This window comes from Panthera pardus, unplaced genomic scaffold (genome assembly GCF_024362965.1).
Source record: "Panthera pardus isolate Hobbes unplaced genomic scaffold, ASM2436296v1 HiC_scaffold_1, whole genome shotgun sequence".
Lineage (NCBI taxonomy): Eukaryota > Metazoa > Chordata > Mammalia > Carnivora > Felidae > Panthera > Panthera pardus.
Genome location: NW_026526654.1, coordinates 85,948,356 through 85,970,135, shown reverse-complemented (window position 1 = coordinate 85,970,135; position 21,780 = coordinate 85,948,356). Strand labels below are relative to the sequence as shown.

The window sequence follows — 21,780 nt, the reverse complement described above, 5'->3', positions numbered from 1 at the left end:
TCGTCCGGGCGCCTTCAGACTGGTTGGAGGAGAAGCCCAGTGCGAGAGGATCGCTGGCCGAGACTAGGCAGTGCCGAGCGCGGGCTGAGGCAGGGAGCCCCGCTGGGAGGGGACGGCGGCCATCCGGGGGCCGGATGGTACCTGTGACAGTGCTTAGGTGGAGCGGAACGGGGCGGAGGGGCGGGGAGAGCGGGCAGGGCCGCCGCCATATGTTGGAAGGCAGAGGCAATAGCATTGTTCCTGATACGGATTGAGGCTTCAGTAAACAGAGAATCAAGGGTGGCTGGGAGGAGAAAGAGAGTGGAAGAAGGTGCCACTGTGTGACGGTGCCGTCGCACAGAGCCCCGCTCTTGCGCGAGTCCTGCGTTGGCTTTAATGCTGTGTTGTCGCTGTCTTGGAGGCCTTAGTGGGTTTTGAATGAGGGGCCTGCAGTTTGATTTTGCAGCGGGCCCTGCAAGTTACGTAGCCAGGGTGTATAGATGTGGCCCAGGAGGGAAAGGTCCTTGGACGGAGCCCTAGGTGTGGTGACATTTCAAGGTTAGGGCAACCGCCAAGGGGCTGAGAGGATGGTCGAGGGGAAGCCCGGAGAGGTCCTCTGAAGCTCAGTGAGCCAGCCGTGCGGAGGGCAGGAGTGCTCAGCTGTGCCCAGTGCTGCTGGGAGCCCAGGAAAGGCACCACCTGCCGACAGTCCGTCATGGAGGGCACGGGTGACCTTGCACGGAACTGTTTTGTGGCCGCGTGGGCGAGAATGTCTACAGAACACCTTCAGAGAGACTTAAGGGGACAGATATTGGAGACAGCAAGTACAGAAAACTCTTGGCTGAATTTTGTAGCAAAGGGGGAGAGAGAGCAATGGAGTGGTAGATGGGGGAGGGAGGGGAGCTGTGAGTTCCAGGGAGGTTGTTTTATTTTAAGACTAGTATTGCAATCGTGCAGTGGATGGTGTGAATGTCAAAGCAAGAGGTTTTTAGGGAGAAGGGAGGACAGTGATCTGAGATCAAGAGTGAAGAGCAGGGTCAAGGCAGAGTAACAGAGACAAAAAGTCCAGAGGTGGGCGAGATAGGGCATTTGCCGATGAAAGGTCGCAAGTTCCAGAAGACAGGAGGGTGCTAAGAGGTGGCATCTATGTGAAGAATTTGCATATGGTGGGAGGAGGAAGGGGGCCACTCCTGTGAATGAGGGTACAGGCCTGATAGGCTGAGTTTGGATGATGATCAGGAGGGAGGGAAGTGCTGGGGCTGGGGGTGCTGCAAGGGGAGGGCCGGTCCATGCTGGAGGGTTAGCCCAGGAGTGTCCTGAGCTTTGAAACTGGTTTGCAGTTGACAGAGGTGCGACACCATGAGTGGGACATTGCCATCAGCAGAACTGGCACTATCACCACCCATTCTGCAGAAACTCTTTTTGGTACTTTACTCCTTCATGTGGAAGAGGTTCTTCAAAGAACCTTTTCTTCTTTCCTTTTCTCTTTGCTTTTCTTTTCATTTCAAACAAGTCTTTTTTTTTTTTTTTTTTTTTAAGCGTTTATTTATTTTGAGAGTGAGAGAGACAGAGTGCAAGCAGGGGAGGGGGAGAGAGAGAGAAACAGAATCCGAAGGAGGCTCCAGGCTCCGAGCTGTCAGCACAGAGCCCAACGTGGGGCTGGAACCCACAAACCACAAGCTCCTGACCTGAGCTGAAGTCGGATGCTCAACCGACTGAGCCACCCAGGCGCCCCTCGAAGAACCTTTTCTAAAATGAAAGGAAACAAAACAACAACCTGTTAGAATTTGGGTTAAATTTGCATTAAGTTTATAGATTAATCTGGAGCGAGTAGACATTTAAAAAATGTTGTCCCTTTAACCATAAACATGGTATTCTCATCATTTATATATGTCTTCTTTTATGTCTTAAAAAATTTTTTTAATGTTTATTTATTTTTGAGAGAGACAGAGCATGGGTGGGGGAGGGGCAGAGAGAGGGAGACACAGAATGTGAAGCAGGCTTTAGGCTCTGAGCTGTCAGTACAGAGCCCAGTGCGGGGCTTGAACTCACCAGCCGTGAGATCACGCCCTGAGTCGGATGCTTAACCGACTGAGCCACCCAGGCGCCCCTGGGTCTTTTCTTAAAGTGTCGTAATTTTCTCCATAAATTTCTATGCATTTTAAAAGGTTTATTGCAAGATACTTCTGTTACTAGAATAAATGAGCTTATTCAAAAAATACATTTTTAATTGGTTGTTGCTGACGTCTAGGAAACGAATTTTAATGTTGACTGTTGTATCAACAACCTAGTGAACTGTCATAAATTTTCGAAGCTTAGGGTTGCTTTAATTTTGTGTGTGTAGACGTTATCTGCAAATATTAATTTCATTTCTTCCTTCATAATTGTTATAACTCATATGTTTTTCTTATTTGATTACATTCATTAGTACTGCCAATAAAAGTTTGACCAGAAGGGCCATTCTTGCTCTGCTCTTAGAACATTAATGCTTCCAGAACTCTCTGTTGAGGAATGGTGCTGGAGTCCGCAGCTGTTCTGTAGGACTCTAAGGAAGCACTCTGTACTTTAGGGCAGAGGCGGGTTTATTGTGCATTTTAAGACACTGGTCAGGGACCAGCGGAATGCTTAAAGCTACCTGGGTGGTTGTGAGGTCTTTCCCTTTCCTCTTTCCTCCCTGGGTCTTTGTGTTCAGGAAGAGTGCATCCCGGCCCCCGTATCAGAATGGCCATAATAAAAAATAGTGACCTCAGCAAATCCTGGCAAGGACGCAGAGGAAGCGAATCATTCCGACATTGTTGCTGGGGATGTAAAACGGCACAGCCACTCAGGAAGAATGTTTAGCAGTTTCTTTTCTTTCTTTCCCTGTTTTGATCGAAGCATGGTTGACACACAATGTCACATCAGTTTCAGGTGCACGACACAGCGATAAGATGTGACATCTCTGTGTGTTACGCTGTGCTCACCACGAGTCTGGCCCCCGACTGTCACCACTCAGCGTGTTGACTCTGTTCTCTATGCTGTACCTTTCACCCCCCTGACTTACTCATCCAGACTTGTGGAAGCCTCTCCCTCCCGCCCTTCTCCGTCCGTTTTGTCCGTCTCCCACTCGCCTCTGCTCTGGCAGCCACCAGTTTGTTCTCTGTATGTATGGGTCTGTTTCTGCTGCTTTTGTTTTTTAGATTCCACAGATAAGTGGAATATGGTATTGTCTGTGACTGCTTTCACTTAGCATAACACCCCCTAGGCTGATCCGTGTTAGCAAATGGCAAGATTTCATTCATTTTACGGCGGGGTATATTCCATGGTATGTATGTATACGTATGTATATATATTTATCCGTCTCAATGATCAGTACACAGTTGTCAGTGGACAGTCAGGTTGCTTCCATTTCTTGGCCATTGTAAATAATGCTGCAGTGAACATAGGAGTTCTTCTGTCATTTTTGAATTAATGTTTTTGTTTTCTTTGGCTAAATACCCAGTAGTGGAATTACCGGGGTATATAGTATTTCTGTTTTTAATTTCTTGAGGAAACTCTGTGCTTTTTTTGTTGGCACCATGCTGCACCAATCCACGTTCCTGCCAACGGTGTACAAGGTGTCTCTTTTCCCCACACCCTCACCTACGCTTGTTATTTCTTGTCTTTCCGATACCGGCCATTCTGACAGGCTGGTAGAGTGACATCTCATGTGGTTTTGGTTTGCATTTCCCTGATGATGAGTGATGTTGAGCACCTTTTTAGGTGTCTGTTGGCCACCTGGATGTCTTCTTTGGAAAAATGTCTATTCAATGCAAATTAAATAAATAAATAAATTATTAATAAAAAAAGAAAGACAAATGTCTGTTCAGGTCTTCTGACCATTTTTAATTGGATTTTTTTGGGGGTATTGAGTTGTATAAACTCTTTATTTTATTTTATTCATTTTATTATTTTTTATTATGACATTTATTGTCAAATTGGTTTCCATACAACACCCAGTGCTCATCCCAACAGGTGCCCTCCTCCATGCCCATCACCCACTTTCCCCTCCCTCCCACCCCCCATCAACCCTCAGTTTATTCTCCGTTTTTAAGAGTCTCTTATGGTTTGTCTTCCTCCCTCTCTCTTTTTTTCCTTCCCCTCCCCCATGGTCTTCTGTTAAGTTTCTCAGGATCCACGTAAGAGTGAAAACATATGGTATCTGTCTTTCTCTTATGACTTATTTCACTTAGCATAACACTCTCCAGTTCCATCCACGTTGCTACAAAAGGCCATATTTCATTCTCTCTTTGCCACGTGCTATTCCATTGTGTGTATAAACCCCAATTTCTTTATCCATTCATCCGTTGATGGACACCTAGGCTCTTTCCATAATTTGGCTATTGTTGAAAGCACTGCTGTTAACATTGGGGTACACGTGCCCCTATGCATCAGCACTCCTGTATCCCTTGGGTAAATTCCTAGCAGTGCTATTGCTGGGTCATAGGGTAGATCTATTTTTAATTTTTTGAGGAACCTCCACACTGTTTTCCAGAGTGGCTGCACCAGTTTGCATTCCCACCAACCGTGCAAGAGGGTTCCCGTTTCTCCACATCCTCGCCAGCATCTATAGTCTCCTGATTTGTTCATTTTAGCCACTCTGACCTGTGTGAGGGGATATCTCATTGTGGTTTTGATTTGTATTTCCCCGATGAGGAGTGACATTGAGCATCGTTTCATGTGCCTGTTGGCCATCTGGATGTCTTCTTTGGAAAAATGTATTCAATGTAAATTAAATACATAAATAAATTATTAATAAAAAAAAGAAAGAAAAATGCCTAATCAAGTCTTCTGACCATTTTTAATTGGATTTTTTTGGGGTATTGAATTGTGTAAACTCTTTATATAATTTGGCTATGGTAGTTTCTTATAAAGCTGAACACACAACCGTCATTTGACATGGCAGTTGTCCTCTTGGGCATTTATTTCAGAGAAATGGAAACCTGTCTTTACACAAAAACTTATGCGTGAATATCCATAGCAGCTCTATTCATAATAGCCAAAATTTGCATGTCTTTCCATGGCTGAAAGGATAAACAAGCTGTGGTATATCCATACCATGTAATACTACACAGCAATACGCAGGAGCCAAATACTGGCAAACACCACCACTGGGGTGGGTCTCCAGGGAGTTGTGCTGAGTACAAAAAGTCTAATTACGAAGCCTACGTGTCACCTTATCCTGTTTATATGACATTCATGGCAATGTCATATAAACATATATGACATTCATGGCAATGGCAAAATTATAGGAATGGAGAATAGGTTGGCGGTTGCCAGAAATGAAGGAGGGTGTACGGGCAGGAAGGATCAAACGGCAACATGAGGGATCCTTGGGGTGGTGAGAATGTTCTGTGTCCTGACTTATCCGATAGCAGTGCCCTGGTGGTGATATTGTGCTATAATTTTGAAAGATGTTTCCACGGGGGAAAGCTGGGCAAAGGGTACACAGAATCTGTGGGTCTTACAACTGCATGTGGATCTAAAATGATCTCAAAACGTTTCATGAAAAAAAAACAACAAGGTAAACTGTAGTGATTTTTCGTCAAAAGAAAATAATTGTCAAGTTTCAGATCTTGTAATAAACTCTCAGTTTAAGACTGGACTGAAATTATTATGGTTTCATTGATAGGATGTTTCCTCGGGGAAATTGCATTGTACATCACCTGTTTCTATAACACGGCAGAGCCTCTGTGTTGGATAAGCTCTGTGCTTGACGCATTACCTCCTGCTTGATGTCATCCTGGCGGGGTCTGGGGCAGGGGTACTCCGTTGAGATTATTCTCATTTTTTATAAACTCGTAGTGAAGGGATCAAAGGCCACCGTCTGCTTCAAGATGATGCGCTCAGCTGCGTACTATTTAGTAAAATAATTCTGGGATTATTATTTTTTGCTCATGAGGTATCTTTGACTCCTGTCTTCATCTGGATATTCAAAGGTACTTTTGCCAATTCTCCCTTTCTCCAAATATGTGTTCGGTGTCCGTGTGGCTCAGATATTTCACCAGGTGATGGGAATACGGAGACTGACCAGGGGTGGCCCCCCGGCCTGTCTGGAGCGTCCCGTTGGCCCAGGGAGGAGCCTTTCAGTCCGGTAAGGGGGACAGAGCGGAACCGGAGCTGTTGATTTTAACAAATACGTACTGAGTGCCCACCGCGTGCCGGGCACCGCTCCCGGTGCTGGAAACGCAGCGGTGAGCGGGGCAGGTGCTCTCTTATGGAGCCTGTGGCCCTGGTGGTTGGATACAACACACGGGGTCGGCGTGCACAACTCTTCCTCTGCCTCACCGTGGCACGCATGGCCCGTGACAGCTCGTGGAGGGTAACACTCGCGGGCAGCGCGCACGGATGAGTGACGAATCTGCGAGTGTGTGTATGGGTGTGCAGGGTGAGGTGAGCTGTGAGGACAGAACGGAAGAGAGAGTTGTTTTTTACAGACTGTGACGTCAGAGGTATCTAGGAAAGAAGCTGCCTCCCTGTTTTATTAAATTTAGGGATTTGGGGGGCGCCTGGGTGGCTTGGTCGGTTAAGCGTCCGACTTCGGCCCAGGTCATGATCTCACAGTCCGTGAGTTCAAGCCCCGCGTCGGGCTCTGTGCTGACAGCTCAGAGCCTGGAGCCTGTTTCAGATTCTGTGTCTCCCTCTCTCTCTGCCCCTCCCCTGTTCATGCTCTGTCTCTCTCTGTCTCAAAAATAAATAAATGTTAAAAAAAAAAATTAAAAAAAAAATTTAGGGATTTGGCTTAAATGACAGAAGATTAGCAATGGAGAGCGGGTGGCCAGCCAGCGCACAGACCAGAGACGGAAACCGGAGGAGGACGGCAGATCTTCCAGAAGCTGTCCCCGGTGTCCTCCTCCCAGCCCCACCCTGGACCCATCCATGTCCTCTGCCCTCTCCTGGTCCTCAAAGGTGGTTTTTTTTTTTGTTTTGTTTTGTTTATAAAGAGTTCCCGTGTGGACTCAGTTTTCCCATAACCACCTGCCCCACGTTTCAAGGGGCCAAGTGGGAAAATGAGGGCAGCGGAAAGTGGAGAGAGCTCTTCTGTTAGAATGTGTGCCGGGAGGCCTAGTTGGCTGGCGTGTTGAATTAAGAACGTGCAGATCATGACCTGCGGAGTGAGGAGGCGAAGGCCACTTGCCTGAGGCTGGCAGGGGGCTCCCTCGGCCCCCAAGCGCCCGCTTTGGGAAAGTGAAAGCCCTCTGGGTCGTTTTGACCAAAGGTGAGGTTTTGGTACGCTTACACAAAGGGAGGAGTCACCAGAGTTATTACCCGCAAAGCCCAGAAATGGGGCTGGGGGTGCAGTGAGCTGGGGGGAGGGCAGTCCTCCATCGGGGGGGGGCATGAGCGAGCCGGAGGCAGAGAACAGGGTAGCAAGCACCTGTTTCCTATAAGGTGGTCAGGGTGGAGGGCACTAACTTCTGACGGCCTTAACTCGAAGGGGTTTTTTTAAAAGATGCCTCGGGGAAGGCACGGTGGGAACTTTCGGGGCCCTCCCAAGCTCAAGTCCATCCGTGAATGTCCAGACCCTGGGTATGAGCAGGGGAGCCATGCCGTAAAATACCCAGGCGGCAACTCGGAAACACTAACGTTGTCTTTCATCACGAAGGGCGGGACGGCGTCTCGGAAATGGCCAGAAAGACAGTTCAGAGACATTCCTTGCCTCTTGGTTAATTTCTGACAGGACCAGCTAATCCCCCAAGTCCAGTGTGCTTTTGGCCACCTCCGGTGCACGTGGTTCAGTATCACACCCAAGCCGAACAGAACAGGTTCTGTGTTTGTTTTCTGTTCCTCAAATGGAAAGACTTAAAGCGTTAGGCCTAATTGCTGCTGCTTCTGTTTTCTCTGTCTATCCTGTGGGTACTCAGAGCTCTGACTGAGCTCTGTCATGGATTAATTTTGGACTTGGTCTAATGGTCTAGATTGTGTTTGGAACTTTCTTAAAAAAAATTTTTTTTAATGTTTATTTATTTTTGAGACAGAGAGAGACAGAGCATGAACGGGGGAGGGTCAGAGAGAGAGGGAGACACAGAATCTGAAACAGGCTCCGGGCTCTGAGCTGTCAGCACAGAGCCCAATGTGGGGCTCGAACCCACGGACCACGAGATCATGACCTGAGCCGAAGTCGGACGCTTAACCGACTGAGCCACCCAGGTGCCCCGTGTTTGGAACTTTCTTGATGGCAGTATGCATCGGGGTTCAAATACCTAGCTTTAGGATCAGAGAGAATTGGATTCAGTTCTGTATGACGTTGGAAAGCTTCCTTTATTTCTATTATAGGTGTGAATGAAAATAAAATTTTGTACCCCATGGGGTGGTTGTGATTAGTAATATGTATAAAAGTGCATGCCTTGGGGCGCCTGGGTGGCTCAGTTGATTGAGCATCTGACTTCAGCTCAGGTCATGATCTCGCAGTTTGTGAGTTCGAGCCCCGCGTCAGGCTCTGTGCTGACAATTCAGAGCCTGGAGCCTGCTTCCAAGTCTGTGTCTCCATCTCTCTCTGCCTCTCCCTTGCTCATTCTCTGCCTCTCTCTCTGTCAAAAATAAATAAACTTAAAAAAAAAAAAGTGCATGCCTTAATTATTTGATACATTAAGAGAACCTTGTGATGCAATCACGCTTGTATTGACAATATACAAGGTAAACTCGTACCCTGCATGACCGCGGAATTGACAGAAACTTCACCTCTCACCATTTCGCCCGGCTAAATCTCACGATGGAGGCCTGCGTAGGACATGAGTGTATGAAGTCACCACTCGAGCATTTAAGGATTCTTCGCGTGTCCTTATCCGGGTGTATGTGATCACCCGCCAAGCACTCTGATATACGTAGAGAATTCATCCTCCAGAGTCTCTGGAGACTTTCCCCTTCTGTTCATTTGTCCTACCGTCAAGGCCCTTTTTTTCCCCTACAGGTGGCCGGTAAACACCCTAGTTGACGGCTTCAGTTGCTTAATAATTGACTTAACTTTTACAGCGGATGTTTTATTTTAAACCCTTATCTGACCGAGGTGCCAGCGAGACTGACGTTTAAATTCTAATTATTCTCTAAAAAGCTTTGCAGACACTTAGGGGAGGATGTGCACAGAACACCTTTAAAGGTGAGCCTCTGCCTTTCCTTCTTGGATCTTTACATTTACTAAATATAACCTGCGGTCAATGCAGCACTAGATACAAGATCTTATTTACATCCATTTAGGCCGGGGAAAGTGCTCAGGGCCGATGCTAACAACTGTTAAGAAAGTCTAAAAATAAAAGTGATGTCATGTTCATGCCCTGGGAGTTCTTCCCCGTCGTTAAGGGCAAACTCCGGAATAAGACCTGGGAGAGAGCCCTCACCAGGACAGAGCACCAAGGAAGCCAGGATGGTTGGTTGCCCATGCGAAATACCCTGACGACCTGTAGGGACACGGTCACACGTGGACACCTGGGTCTTTCCTGCAAAGATGTGTTCATGAGGGTGCACGAGTAGTACTGTTCATTCATCAGTAGTGATTGTGGAGGGCTCCCTGTGTCAGCACGAACGTGTGTGTGTGCGCGCGCCCGCGTGTGCATGTCTCTTCCTCGGACAGTTCATCTCTTACTTTGCTCATTGCTTGTAAGAATCAGAATCCGATATAACATCACCTGTCACCCGAAAAAAGTGACCTAATCTCAGTTAACTTTGAACTAGAGATTTTACATTTGCAAGTAGACTTTCCAGACTTTTGTAATCTCATGCTAAATAATAAGCAAATGTGACATTTCACACATTTCGGTGATGCGTTTGGGGGCCGCTTCTCCCTCTTCTGTCCCGAGGGGTGCTGTGTGAGCGGTGATCAGCACTGGGGATCCCTGGATTACTGTAAATATTTTAAGCACATTCCCGAGACTGGTCGTACGGGAAACTAGAGTAAGCAAATACTACACGGAGTGAGGACCTCTCTGCTCTGACATTTGGAACCTCATTCCAGATCCTAAGTTCAGGGACGGTCGCTTTTTTTTCACCGGCCTTCAGTGATGCCTTCATATCATGGACAAGCTCATTCACATTCAGAGGGAGACACTGCAGACTGGCAAGCTGTTCAGCTTCGTGCCCCACAGGATCAGGCCTCTTATGAGCTATTTTTAGCCACGTAATGATTATCCTTATTTAAGACTCTTCTCCATTTTCTTTTTGCTTTTTTTTATTTGCACCGAGGAAACAGAACTTGGGTTTTAAAACTGCAGAATTTTTGTCTTTGGACCCCCAAAGAAGTAGTTACTGTTTGTCTAGCAAACAAACTAAGTGACCTTTTGTTCTTGAATCTCAGGAGTCTCGCTCCACAGCTGAGTTTAACCGAATTGCGAAGAGTGTAGGATAGTGTGAGGGGTTTCTGTGGTGTCCCCCGCCCCCATGGTCCCTTCCCCAGATTACCCGTGCTGCTCACTTGTGCTGCTGAGAGTTTTAGAAATACGCTCTCGGGGTCTGCCCTACGTTCATGCTCATGATGACCTTCCTGATGCTTGGAAATACCTTCCTGATGCTTGGAAATACGTCTGTTCCACTCTATTTAACTCTTCCACTCTCTGATTTTCAGATGTCAGGGTGTGGGCAGATATTCTGGAAGGGAAGACACCACTGTGGGCAAGTGACTGAGGGGGCCTCAGGTAAAATAAAGTGCACAGGTAGGGGCTGTTAGTGTATTCCAGGTGAGGAATAATGAGGGCCTGATCCAGGGAAGCATCAGAGATGCAAAGAGAGAATGACTGGGGAGCACAGCTGAGTTGGAATGGACGTGGTGTAGAGTTGGAACCAGACAAGTAGAAAAGTCTATCCATCTTGCCTGTCCATTATTTGTCCTTTGAGAGCCCAGGCACTTTGCAGAAGCGGGCAATACTTCAGAGAGTCAGACATTATCAGAGTCAAAGGTGACCCTGTGCCATCCAAGATGGCGGCCACCAGCCGCAGGGGCCTACTGGGCACTTGAGAGTCAGAACCCAGTGTAGTGTGCACACTGCATTCTGAAGGCTTAGTGGGAAAAAAGAATCTGAGACATCGCATTAGTAATAGATGGTGTTTCTTATATATTGAAATCATACTTGGGATTGGTCAAGTTAAATAAAATATGTTATCCCAATTATTTTCCATTTCTTTGTCTTTTTTTTTAAGTGTGCCTATGAGAAAAGTTCAGATCGTATATGTAGCTTGCGTTGCATTTCCATTGGACAACACTGTCATAGATCATCTTGTCCAAGCACTTGTGATTGACTATTCATGGAATTGTAGACTTTCAGCAATAAAATGATCTGGGAGCCCAACATCCTCCCCTCTGGGGGAGGAAACCAAGGCTCTGACAAGTTACATTCTGGAACCTGCCTGGTGTTTGAGGGGTGGTGACAGCCTGGGGTCCATGTCTTTCTACTCTTCCAGTATTCTTTTCAGGCTTATTTTGTCTTTCTCTGGCACTGAGTAAATCTCTATTGGGCACAATGTAAGCGATCCACCTTGAGTTTATTTTGAAAATTAACTGGGTCACAGTGCAATATGACCAATATATTTGGTTTTGCTTTCCACAGTTTCAATCACCACAAGTCAGAACATCATCTGGAAACAGATGATTCTCGTTTTGAGCAGTTGGTAGAGGGTCCACAGTAGCCTAACGCTGCGTCACAACGCCTGTGTCACTGACCTCACTTCATCTCATCACGTGGGCATTTTATCATGTCCCATCATCACAAGAGGAAGGGTGATTGCAGTGTAAAAAGTTATTTTGAGGGAGAGGCCACATTCACATTAATTTTATTGTGGTCTATTGTTGTTACAATTGATCTGTTTATCAGTAGCTATTAGTCTCTTACTGTGCCTAATTTGTAAATTTAACTTTATCACAGATATATATTACATACAGGAAAAACACAGTGTATATATATATATATAGGGCTCAGTACTATCCACGGTTTCAGGCATCCGCTGGGGGTGTTGGAACGTGTCTTCGTGCATAAGGGGGGCTACTGTACTTGAGATCCCGTTATATTTCTTTGAACCTAATATCTAACAAAACCTACTTGCTTGAGTCTTTGTCGTCTGAGATCGTCAGTCAATATTTGCAGAGAGGATCTTCAAATATTATGCACCTGCAATTTATATTAAATGAACTTTTGGCCCCGTGCTGCACGGTCTAGAGAGAGAAGCTGGCAAATCTTACCCACCCATATGACAACCTCCCTCATGACCAGTGGGCATTTTGGTAGCAATTTCCTCTTCCCGGACACCGGTCAGCAATTAGAGTCGAGTTTTTCAAAGACACGTATCTTAAAAATGTTCCCCTCTGAGTGTATATTTTCTTCATAATGTAGTCCTCAAATGGCTGTCCCCCCGAAACGGAGAAAGTAAATACAGAAGCAAAAGTAACCCGAGGGCCATGTTCAAACACCATTAGGCTGTCCATGGCCCTGAGTCTTGCTGGGAAGGCAAGGTAGGTGTTGTTACCGGGGGATAAAGCTAGGCTTTTTAGATCGTCCCTGAACTTTGAGTTTTTGGGAATTTCTTTTAACATCGATGAAATCGTGGGCTGTGATACCAAATGCAGTGTGGGTAACCGAGAGGATACTTGTGCTGTCGTTAGTCTGGTATCTTGTTCCGTCGGCGTGTGGTTGTTTTGCTTGAAGGGGAAGATCTGACTCTCAAGCTGTGTCTGTACGATAGAGAGCTATGTTGTCTGCAGTCTGTGGTCTGTTTCAGCAGAGGTCTTGGCCTTAGGAGCATGGCTGTGGGGTATGACTGCAGATACCCTGGGTAGGAGAGGTATCCCGTGGTTCTACGTCCACCATAAGGCTCTTTTAGGCAGAGTGTGGACAGGATGTATCAACGCGGTGCCAGCAATACCACGCAGGGCAGATGAGACCTCGGATGTGGCGATGGCCGTGTGAACTCAGTGCTGCGGCATCACGCTGTGAGGTCAGCACGGTAGTGTTGCATCGTGACAGATGTCTAATGACATGCATCCACCATTATAGAATCACAGAGTATTGTCACTGCTCCTCAGGTCCCCTGGGCTTTACCTGTTTATCCTCCTCTGTCCCCGGCCCCTGGCTACCACTGATCTTTTTAGTGTCTCCATCGTTTTGCCTTTTCCAGAATATCATTTGGTTGGAATCCTACAGGACATAACGTTTTCAGACTGGCTTCTTCGCTTAGTGATTTGCATTTAAGACTCATCCATGCCTTTTCACGGCTTGATAGCTATTTTTTAAAATCATAATGGTCTGTTGCCTGGATGGACCACAGTTTATTTATCCATTAAGCTACTGAAGGATATCTTGGTTGCTTCCAAGTTTTGGCACTTATGAATAAACCTGCTGTGAAGGTCTGTGTGCAGGTTTGTGAGTGGACATATATTTTCAACTCCTTTGGGTAATCTGATCGTATAATGAGAGCATACTTAATTTTATAAGAAGCTGCCGAACTGTCTTCTAGAGAGGCTGTGGCATTGTACATTCTTACCAGCAGTGAGTAAGGATTCCTGCCGTTGCGCATCCTCACCAGCATTTGGTGCCATCGGTGTTTTGGATTTTAGCCGTTCTAATACTTGCTGTCATTTGCAATTCCCTAATGACGCGTGATGTGGAGCATCTTTTCATATGCTTATCTGACATCTGTATTTCTTTTTGTATCTAAATACAAAGAACTCTTCAATGTTTGTTTCAGAGAGAGAGAGTCAGAGAGACACACACACACACACACACACAGAATCCGAAGCAGGCTCCAGGCTCTGAGCTGTCAGCACAGAGCCTGATGTGAGGCTCGAACTCATGAATGGTGAGATCAGACCTGAGCCGAAGTCGGATGCTTCACGGCCTGAGCCACCCAGGCACTCCTACAAAGAACTCGTCAAACTCAGCAATAAGAAAACATAGAACTTGATTTACAAATGGGCAAAAGATTTGAACCAGTGGTTCACCATGAAAGATATGTTTTGCAGATACCTTCTCCCAGTCTGTGGCTTGTCTTTCATTCTCTAAGTGTCTTTTGCAGAGCGTATGTTTTCCATTTTAACAAAATCCAACTTATCAATCATTTACCTTCACAGATTATGCTCTTGTTGTTTCAAGTTTTCTTCGATAATATTTTTTCTTAGCTTTTTGAAACTTACATGTGTAAAGTTATTCTTCTAGAGGATACTTAAAATTTTTTTTTAACGTTTATGTATTATTTTTGAGAGACAGAGACAGAGCACGAGCAGGGGAGGGGCAGAGAGAGAGGGAGACACAGAATCCGAAGCAGGCTCCAGGCTCCGAGCTGTCGGCACAGAGCCCGGCACGGGGCTCGAACTCATGACCCACGAGATCATGACACTGCGCCACCCAGGCGTCCCTGGAGGGTACTTTTAAATTTTTTTTTTTTTAATGTTTATTTATTTTGGAGACAGAGAGAGAGCATGAACGGGGGAGGGTCAGAGAGAGGGGGAGACACAGAATCCGAAACAGGCTCCAGGCTCTGAGCTGTCAGCACAGAGCCCGACGAGGGGCTCGAACTCACGGACCGCGAGATCATGACCTGAGCCGAAGTCAGCCGCTTAACCGACTGAGCCACCCAGGCGCCCCTGGAGGGTACTTTTAAATTGTGAGTAACACATACTGTTTTTTCCTCCTAACACAGGCGAGAATTAATGAGTACATGAATCCTTTTCCTCTCCACTCTTGGCCCCGCAGACAAAAAGAAGACTGAAGCTTGGCTGTCTGACTCCCTCCCCTACTGCCTTCTCTGCTGAAATCACCTGAGTTGGCTTCTGAGCGTGTTCACTGTTTTCTTTGCTCACCAGGCTTCCTTGTGTACCACTCTTCTTGTTGGAGTAGATCCCCCAGGATCTCCCAGTGACCAGCTGGGAGTGTAAAGGGTTTCTCCGTGTCCCTGAAAATGCTTTTATGTCATCCTCCCAATTAAGCGACAGTTTTGCTGAATACAGAGGTCTAGCCTCCAAACTCTTTTCCTTCAGTGCTTTAAGGAGATCGCTTCATTATCTTCCTGTACCCAGATTTGCTGATGAGAATCTACGTCCATCAGACTCTTGTTCCTTTGCAGCTAAGCTATTTTCCTTTTTGATTAGTTTTTAATGATATATGTGTCCTTGGTGTTCTCAAGTTTCAATCTAATGGATTTTCTTTTGCCCATTAGTTAATTGCTCGGTGCTGGAGGGCCCTTTCAATCTAAGAATGCTATCTTTCTTTTGGGGGGACGTTTTCATCTTGCCTTGTCAATCACTGCCTCCCCTGTCCTCCCCCCCTTCTGCTTGCAGCTTCCTTTACATCAATGTTGGCACTTCTGTGTCCCCCCCCCCCCAGGGGTTTCTTAATTGTATTTATATTCCTTATCTCCTAATGCCCCATTTGGGCGTTGCCTGGCGTTCACTGATGCACTCTTTAGCTTTGGTTTTCCTTTCTTTTCATTTTTTTTCTCCTTGGTTTTTAATATCTACCGACTTTTTATTTCAACATTTATGTATTTCATTTCCAAGGTCTCTAATTGATTCTTTTTTTTTCAAAACACTCTAGTATTGTGTAAGGTCCTGAACACTCTGTTTTCCTGGAGGATGTGAATTACACGTTTCAAAGTATTTTTCTGATTGTTTTATTATTGGAGTGTGAGTTCTGTTTGTTTTTTCCGTTTCAAGGTGTTCATGCACCATGTAGTTCTGTGTGATTCCAGAACTCATTTTTTAAAAGTTGGTTTATTTATTTTAAGGGGGTGGGGGATGGGCAGAGAGAGAGGTGTTTTTTGTTTTGTTTTTGTTTTTCCTCAGTTGAGGGTCCCTGGAGGGGGCTAAGCAAAGCTGCGGGGGATCGGGGATCATCCACACTGTCTTCAGTTGAGTGCAGAGCAGGTGAAACGTGCTAGCAGGTGCCTGCAGGGATGGTCTGCTCAGCTCCTCACTCCTTCCACATAAACAGCTCTGTGTCCCACGAGCCGGAGGAAGCTCTCTGCCAAGGAAAAGTGTGGGTCAGTTTCCAAAGGGCCAGAGTTTCAGTGGTTTAACCCTGGCCAGGTGTCCTATGGGACCACATTAGCCACACAAGTAGTCTATCCTGTGTTTATCCTCTCTTTTCTTTTGCTTAGATGCACGCCTGCTGGTTGCAGAGGGGAAGTCACGCACAGCACTCTCTTTTTGTTTGATCTGTGCTGTAGCTTAGGCTGAGCACAGTCCCGACTGTAGGCAGGGATACAGCCCAGATGACTCTAGTCGGACCTTTTGGGTTCCGACCCCGACACATCCTCGCTGGGCGTCCATGAGGAAGTTAGTTCCCTGACTCCATGAGCCCTGCTTTCCTCGTCCATAACATGCAGGTGGTAATAATACCTCACTGACTACAGAAAGACCTTAAATATAATAACATATATGGAGCACCTACCACTACCCGAAACTTAATGTCATTCATTGATTATTGTAAAATTAAGAATTAAAAACAATGACGTGATATGCTCTTGTAATTATTTCGAGAGTAATATGCTAGGGATTATAGGGCTCTGACCCTCCTCCATTTTATTTTGTCCATAACTAGATTGTTAACTTTTCTTCATGTAATATGAGCTCTGTATGGATACCAAAGTCTTTGTCTGGAAAGTCAAATGACAATCGTAGTGGGCTTAATGAAAAATTTTTTTAAAATGTTTATTTTTGAGAGAGAAAGAGAGAGAGACAGCCGGGGGGAGGGGCAGAGAGAGAGGGAGACACCGAATCCGAAGCAGGCTCCAGGTTCTGAGCTGTCAGCACAGAGACAGATGCAGGGGTCGAACCCACGAACTGTGAGATCGTGACCTGAGCCGAAGTTGGTCGCTTAACTGAGCCACCCAGGCACCCCATAGTGGGCTTAATTTTTAAAGAGCATTGCAATATTCTGCTCACATCACCAAATGCATGGGAGAATTTGCCTCTTGTGAAACAAACCAGTTTCCCACCTTATTATGGTGCTTTGGAAAACTTAGAGGAATGCAGGGATCACATACCCCCCTGCGCCCACCCCGGTTACTGGAAGGGATATGGGGCGTGCCCAGTTGGCCCCATTGCAGACTTGCACTTTTAAACCAAAATTATGCTGAGCTGAGTAGCAGTCTGAACATTAGTAGGAATGGATGTTTTTCCTCTTGGAATCCAAATTGTCATTTTCTCTCATCACTGTACATGGAAGGTGTGACCACCCCATACACTCCAGACTCTGCAACAGTTTAAGGGTGGCTCTCTCTCTTTTTTTCTTTTACAACCTTGATTTCTGCCGCAGAGCACATCTTTCAGGGACCTTCTGGCCTCTCAGCTGATCTTGGAAATACATGATTACATCGTAGTGTCTCCGGACCCTCAGGGGAAAATGTTCCCACTCCTTTTGCACTGGAAATAAAAAGAACAGGTCCATTCTGTGCTTGGAACTAAGGCACTAAGTAACCTGAGGTGCTTGGAGAGAATTTCTCAGGACAGTGTGAGCAGCTGTGAACCTCCCGCTGTGTGTTCTAGCAGGAATTAAAATCGTGCGGACGGTTTTGCGTGGCACAGGGTCTAAATGAACATGTTTCCACATCTTAAACTTTTCCGTTTTCCGTTTACATGTATTCGTGTGTTTTTTTTTAATGTAAAAAAATTGTTTTTCAGAGAGAGAGCGTGCATGGGGGGAGAGAGTCAGAGGGAGAGAATCTTTTTTTTTTTTTTTTTTTTTTTTTTTTAAATTTGAGAGCGAGAGTGCGGGAGAGGGGCAGAGGGACAAAGAGAATCTCAGGCAGGCTCTGTGCTCAGCATGGAGCCTGATGCTGGGCTGGGTCCCACTACCTTGGGATCATGACCTGAGCCCAAATCAAGAGTTGGACATTCAACCAACTGAGCCACCCAGGTGCCCCTCTACGTATTCATTTCTTTTTTTTTTTTTTAAAAATTTAATGTTTGTTTTCAAGAGAGAGAGAGAGAGAGAGAGAGAGAGAGAGAGCGTGAGTGGGGGAGGGGCAGAGAGAGAGGGAGACACAGAATCCAAAGCAGGCTCCGGGCTCTGAGCTGTCGGCACAGAGCCCGACGCGGGGCTCAAACTCACGAACCACGAGATCATGACCTGAGCTGAAGTTGGACGCTTAACCGACTGAGCCACCCAGGCGCCCCTCTACGTGCTCATTTTTAAACACTTGCCTCTGCCTTCGTAGGTCACTCAGCGGTGGGCTGTGGGTCATATGCACGTTGTACGTTGGCTTTAGCACTTTTCTGCTGTAGGAGGTGAAGCCCTTTGTTCGCCTCGTACTGTCTAAGCTTCTGGTTGGTGGGCATTGGGTATTTATGTACACGTTCACGGCCTTAGTGCTTCACTACTCTCTAAAATGGGTATAAATAAAACCCCTTTCGCTAAGTTACTGTTGAAGTGCTTGAAACATTACTTAGAGCTATAGCTTCCTAAAAGTCTAATGATAATTTAGTAACCGTAAGAGTGTTTGTCCATGAGAAGAACTTAAGATAGGTGTTTCTTTTCTGTTACCTGAAAATATTTTCTATGTTAAATGCAATGTAAATGTTTCTATATATTAAGATTTTTTTTTTCTCTTCACTAATATTTTAAGATACGTCTGTGGGTCCCGGTTGTTCCGGAAGAGACTTTTTGTGTTGTCTTTCTCAGTGTGAGAATCTAAGAAGGGAAGGAAGGAAAGGAGGTTGTCAGGCAGGCAGGAAGGGTCTTGCCCTAGAGAAAAGGTGGAAAACTTGCTGGAGGGCAGGTCAAGGACACTGTGGTGCCCGGTGGTCGGGAGAGGGGGAGGAGCGGCCTGAACGCAGGAGCGGTGGGCGGAAGGGAAAGTGGAATTGCGTGAGGGCAGGTGTGCATGGAGAGTGTGCTTGAAGGGAATGTTGCTCTCCCTGTTCGATGGGAAGTAGGTTCACCAAGGTGGCCTGGAGATATCCGAGGGAAACCGATGAAGAGCGAGGGCCAAGCTCTGCCAGGTGATAGGACAGCCTTCTGCTGCTAACGTGGGATTAGAGGAGCACAGGACAGACTTCCTGCCCCCAGTCACAGACTATGGAGGATGAAATTTCCGTTTAACAGGATGCGAGAAGATACACAGTTTAAGGAAGACAGTGGCTCTTCATGAGGTTTGAGGGACTATAGGGAGAGAAGTAACCGTTGGTTTGTTTTCAGGAACTGAAAACAGGCACATTTGGAAATGGGAAATCTCAGCATTTTATTTTATTTTATTTTTTTTAACATTTATTTATTTTTGAGACAGAGAGAGACAGAGCATGAATGGGGGAGGGGCAGAGAGAGAGGGAGACACAGAATCAGAAGCAGGCTCCAGGCTCGGAGCCGTCAGCCCAGAGCCCGACGCGGGGCTCGAACTCACGGACCGCGAGATCGTGACCTGAGCTGAAGTCGGACGCTCAACCGACTGAGCCACCCAGGCGCCCCGAAATCCCAGCATTTTAGATGTAAGGAGAATGAAGTAGAAACTGGTGGAGTTTGTAATGTTAAAAGAGGAACGTGATCGTGCTGTGTCTGGTGAGCTCCGGGCTTAAGTGAGGTCAGCAACGGTGGGAGAGGAGGTAGCCGCCTGTGGTCTACGCACTTTGTGCGAAGTGTCCTCAACTGGGTCTAGGTTCACGTGCAGATCTTCAGTCCCGTAACTTAGGTCAGTGGCGAATCAGCTAGAGGGCTACTGGGAGCGACATACACGAATGATGTCGACAGGCGTAGAGGCTGCCTGGGGGAGCCCGCGTTTGGTGTTTGAAACCTTCCCGTGTATAACGCGTGACCTGGCTACTTTGTGGATAAAGGAGACACGATAGTACACAGTTCCTGTCTCCCGGGAATTGACCATCTGGTTGGGGGAGATAAGACCCAGACATGTGAGGAGGAGGTAATAAAAATAAAGAATATTTGGAGACAACAGCAGGGCACCCACAGGGCGTGATGAATTGCGGAATGAGTCACGAGGACGGTAAATGAACGCTGGAAGCAGAGCCTGGTGATACCGTGCTTTTCAGAGCAGGATTTGAGTGAGGTGGTTATTGTTTGGCTTTTTAAAAAGTCAGGGCAATTAAGGTGTAATTTACATACCACGGAATTCACCCTCTTTAGGTGTGTCGCGTGGCTCCGTGATGTTGACAAATGCACACACCTGCGTGCAATCTAGACCCCGACCAGTTTTCATTCCCCCCAAAGTCCTCCCTTGTCCTTTCGCGGGCAGTTCCCTGCCCCTCCTCTCTCCCAGCTCCGGACAAGCACTGTTCAGATTTGTTCCTCTGTTTTGCCTTTTCCAGACAAATGGCATCCCGTGTATGTTGCAGTCTTTTTTGCGTTTGGCTTCTTTTGCTTTGTGCTTTTGAGCTTTACCCGTGTCTGTCGTTTCTTTCGTTCCTTTGTACGGCTGACCGGCATTTTGTGGTATGGATGTACCACAGTATGTTCATCCGTCTTCCCGGTTCCTTGAGTTAGGTTTCAAAGGATGGGCGGATCTAGATGGAGGTGGTAGTGGCGGGGAGGGGACAAGGTAACTCAGAGGTAGAGTGGCATGATTTAAAATAGAGCAACTTTCCGAGATATATCCCGAGCAGCAGTAAACCAGAGAGGAAGCCTCCTGAATAGGCAGCTTTATCTGCATTTTTATTATTGATCAACCCAGCTTCAGCCTTTCCTCCCCCTTCACAACCAGCCGGCAGTAATTTCTCCCTGCCCTGGACCCTGTCATTCTGTCCACTCTCTGCCCATCTGTTGGCCCCTTCATCCCTCCATTCTTCCATCATTTATTCACTTGTTCTGTTCATTCATCACTCAGCCTTCAAAGTGCCGGGCACTGAGTTAGAATCAGGCGAAACAAATTAGAAATCAAAATCCCTGCCACCTAGAAGTTCTTAGTCTAGTGGGGGACATGACAGGAAAGCCAACAATTAATAAAACCCCTCATCACGTAATGATTTGAATTATTTAACTTTCGATGTGGGTTCTGTAGGGCATGAAGAAGGCACCCTCCGTGTTGGTGCCTTGAATATCCTGAGATCAACACGTATAAAAGATAATTTAAGTTGCAGCCATTTAGATTAGTTTTGGTCTTTGGGAAAGGAAAGAAACCCACTTGGATACATGTTTATTTTTTGCCCTTCTTGGATGCCATCGGGGAGAAACTTTGGCCAAGATGGGGAGCCTGGAGCAGGCTGATTTAGTGGGTGTGGGGCTCAGGGAAGGTCACAGCTTCCAGCAGTTGCACGTTGCTTGAAATCTACTTGTGGTTGAGAATATAGTTTGAAAAATGCCAACAAGCAACAATCCATCGTAATGCGCAATGGTTAAGTCAATGATTAAAAAAATAAAACCATTAAATTCTACCGCGTGGAGGTGGATGGACAAAGGCAGCCAGGGTATCCCTGGATTCACTCGTTTAGTGCTGAGCCCGGGTGCTGTGAGCTGTAGTCAGCCGTAGACCCCTGCCATGGTGGAAGTCCGTGGTGTGGTGCTAGTGATGGACGGGGAGCCCCGCTCCAGCAACTGTGACACTCTGGTTGGAAGGAAATTCTGTTGCTTTTACACTTACCGTGCCTTTCCTTTGCGCCTGTGCACATGTCCCTGCAGACCCCAACGGAGGGACTCCTCCTCCATGGGGCCCTTCTTGGTTGATCAAGATTAACGGGCGTTTCGTTCGTTTGCCTGAGCCACGCTGGCATTTCATGTGTCCCACTTGTTAATCCTTGTCTACTTTCAAACTTCTCAGAATTATTTACATGCTGTTTTCTGTAGTAGACACTTTCATGGCTGTATTTCTCATTGCGGGTTTCTTTGTCTTATTTTCTTTGGATTAATTTCAGAATTATAGAAGGGT

General features: G+C 46.5%; 1 protein-coding gene across 9 annotated transcripts in view; it reads left to right on the top strand.

Moving 5' to 3' along the window:
- LOC109266145 (phospholipid-transporting ATPase IB) overlaps window positions 1-21,780 on the top strand; it is a 635,626-nt gene that overhangs the window by 12,239 nt on the left and 601,607 nt on the right. The gene's annotated exons all lie outside the window — the stretch shown is intronic.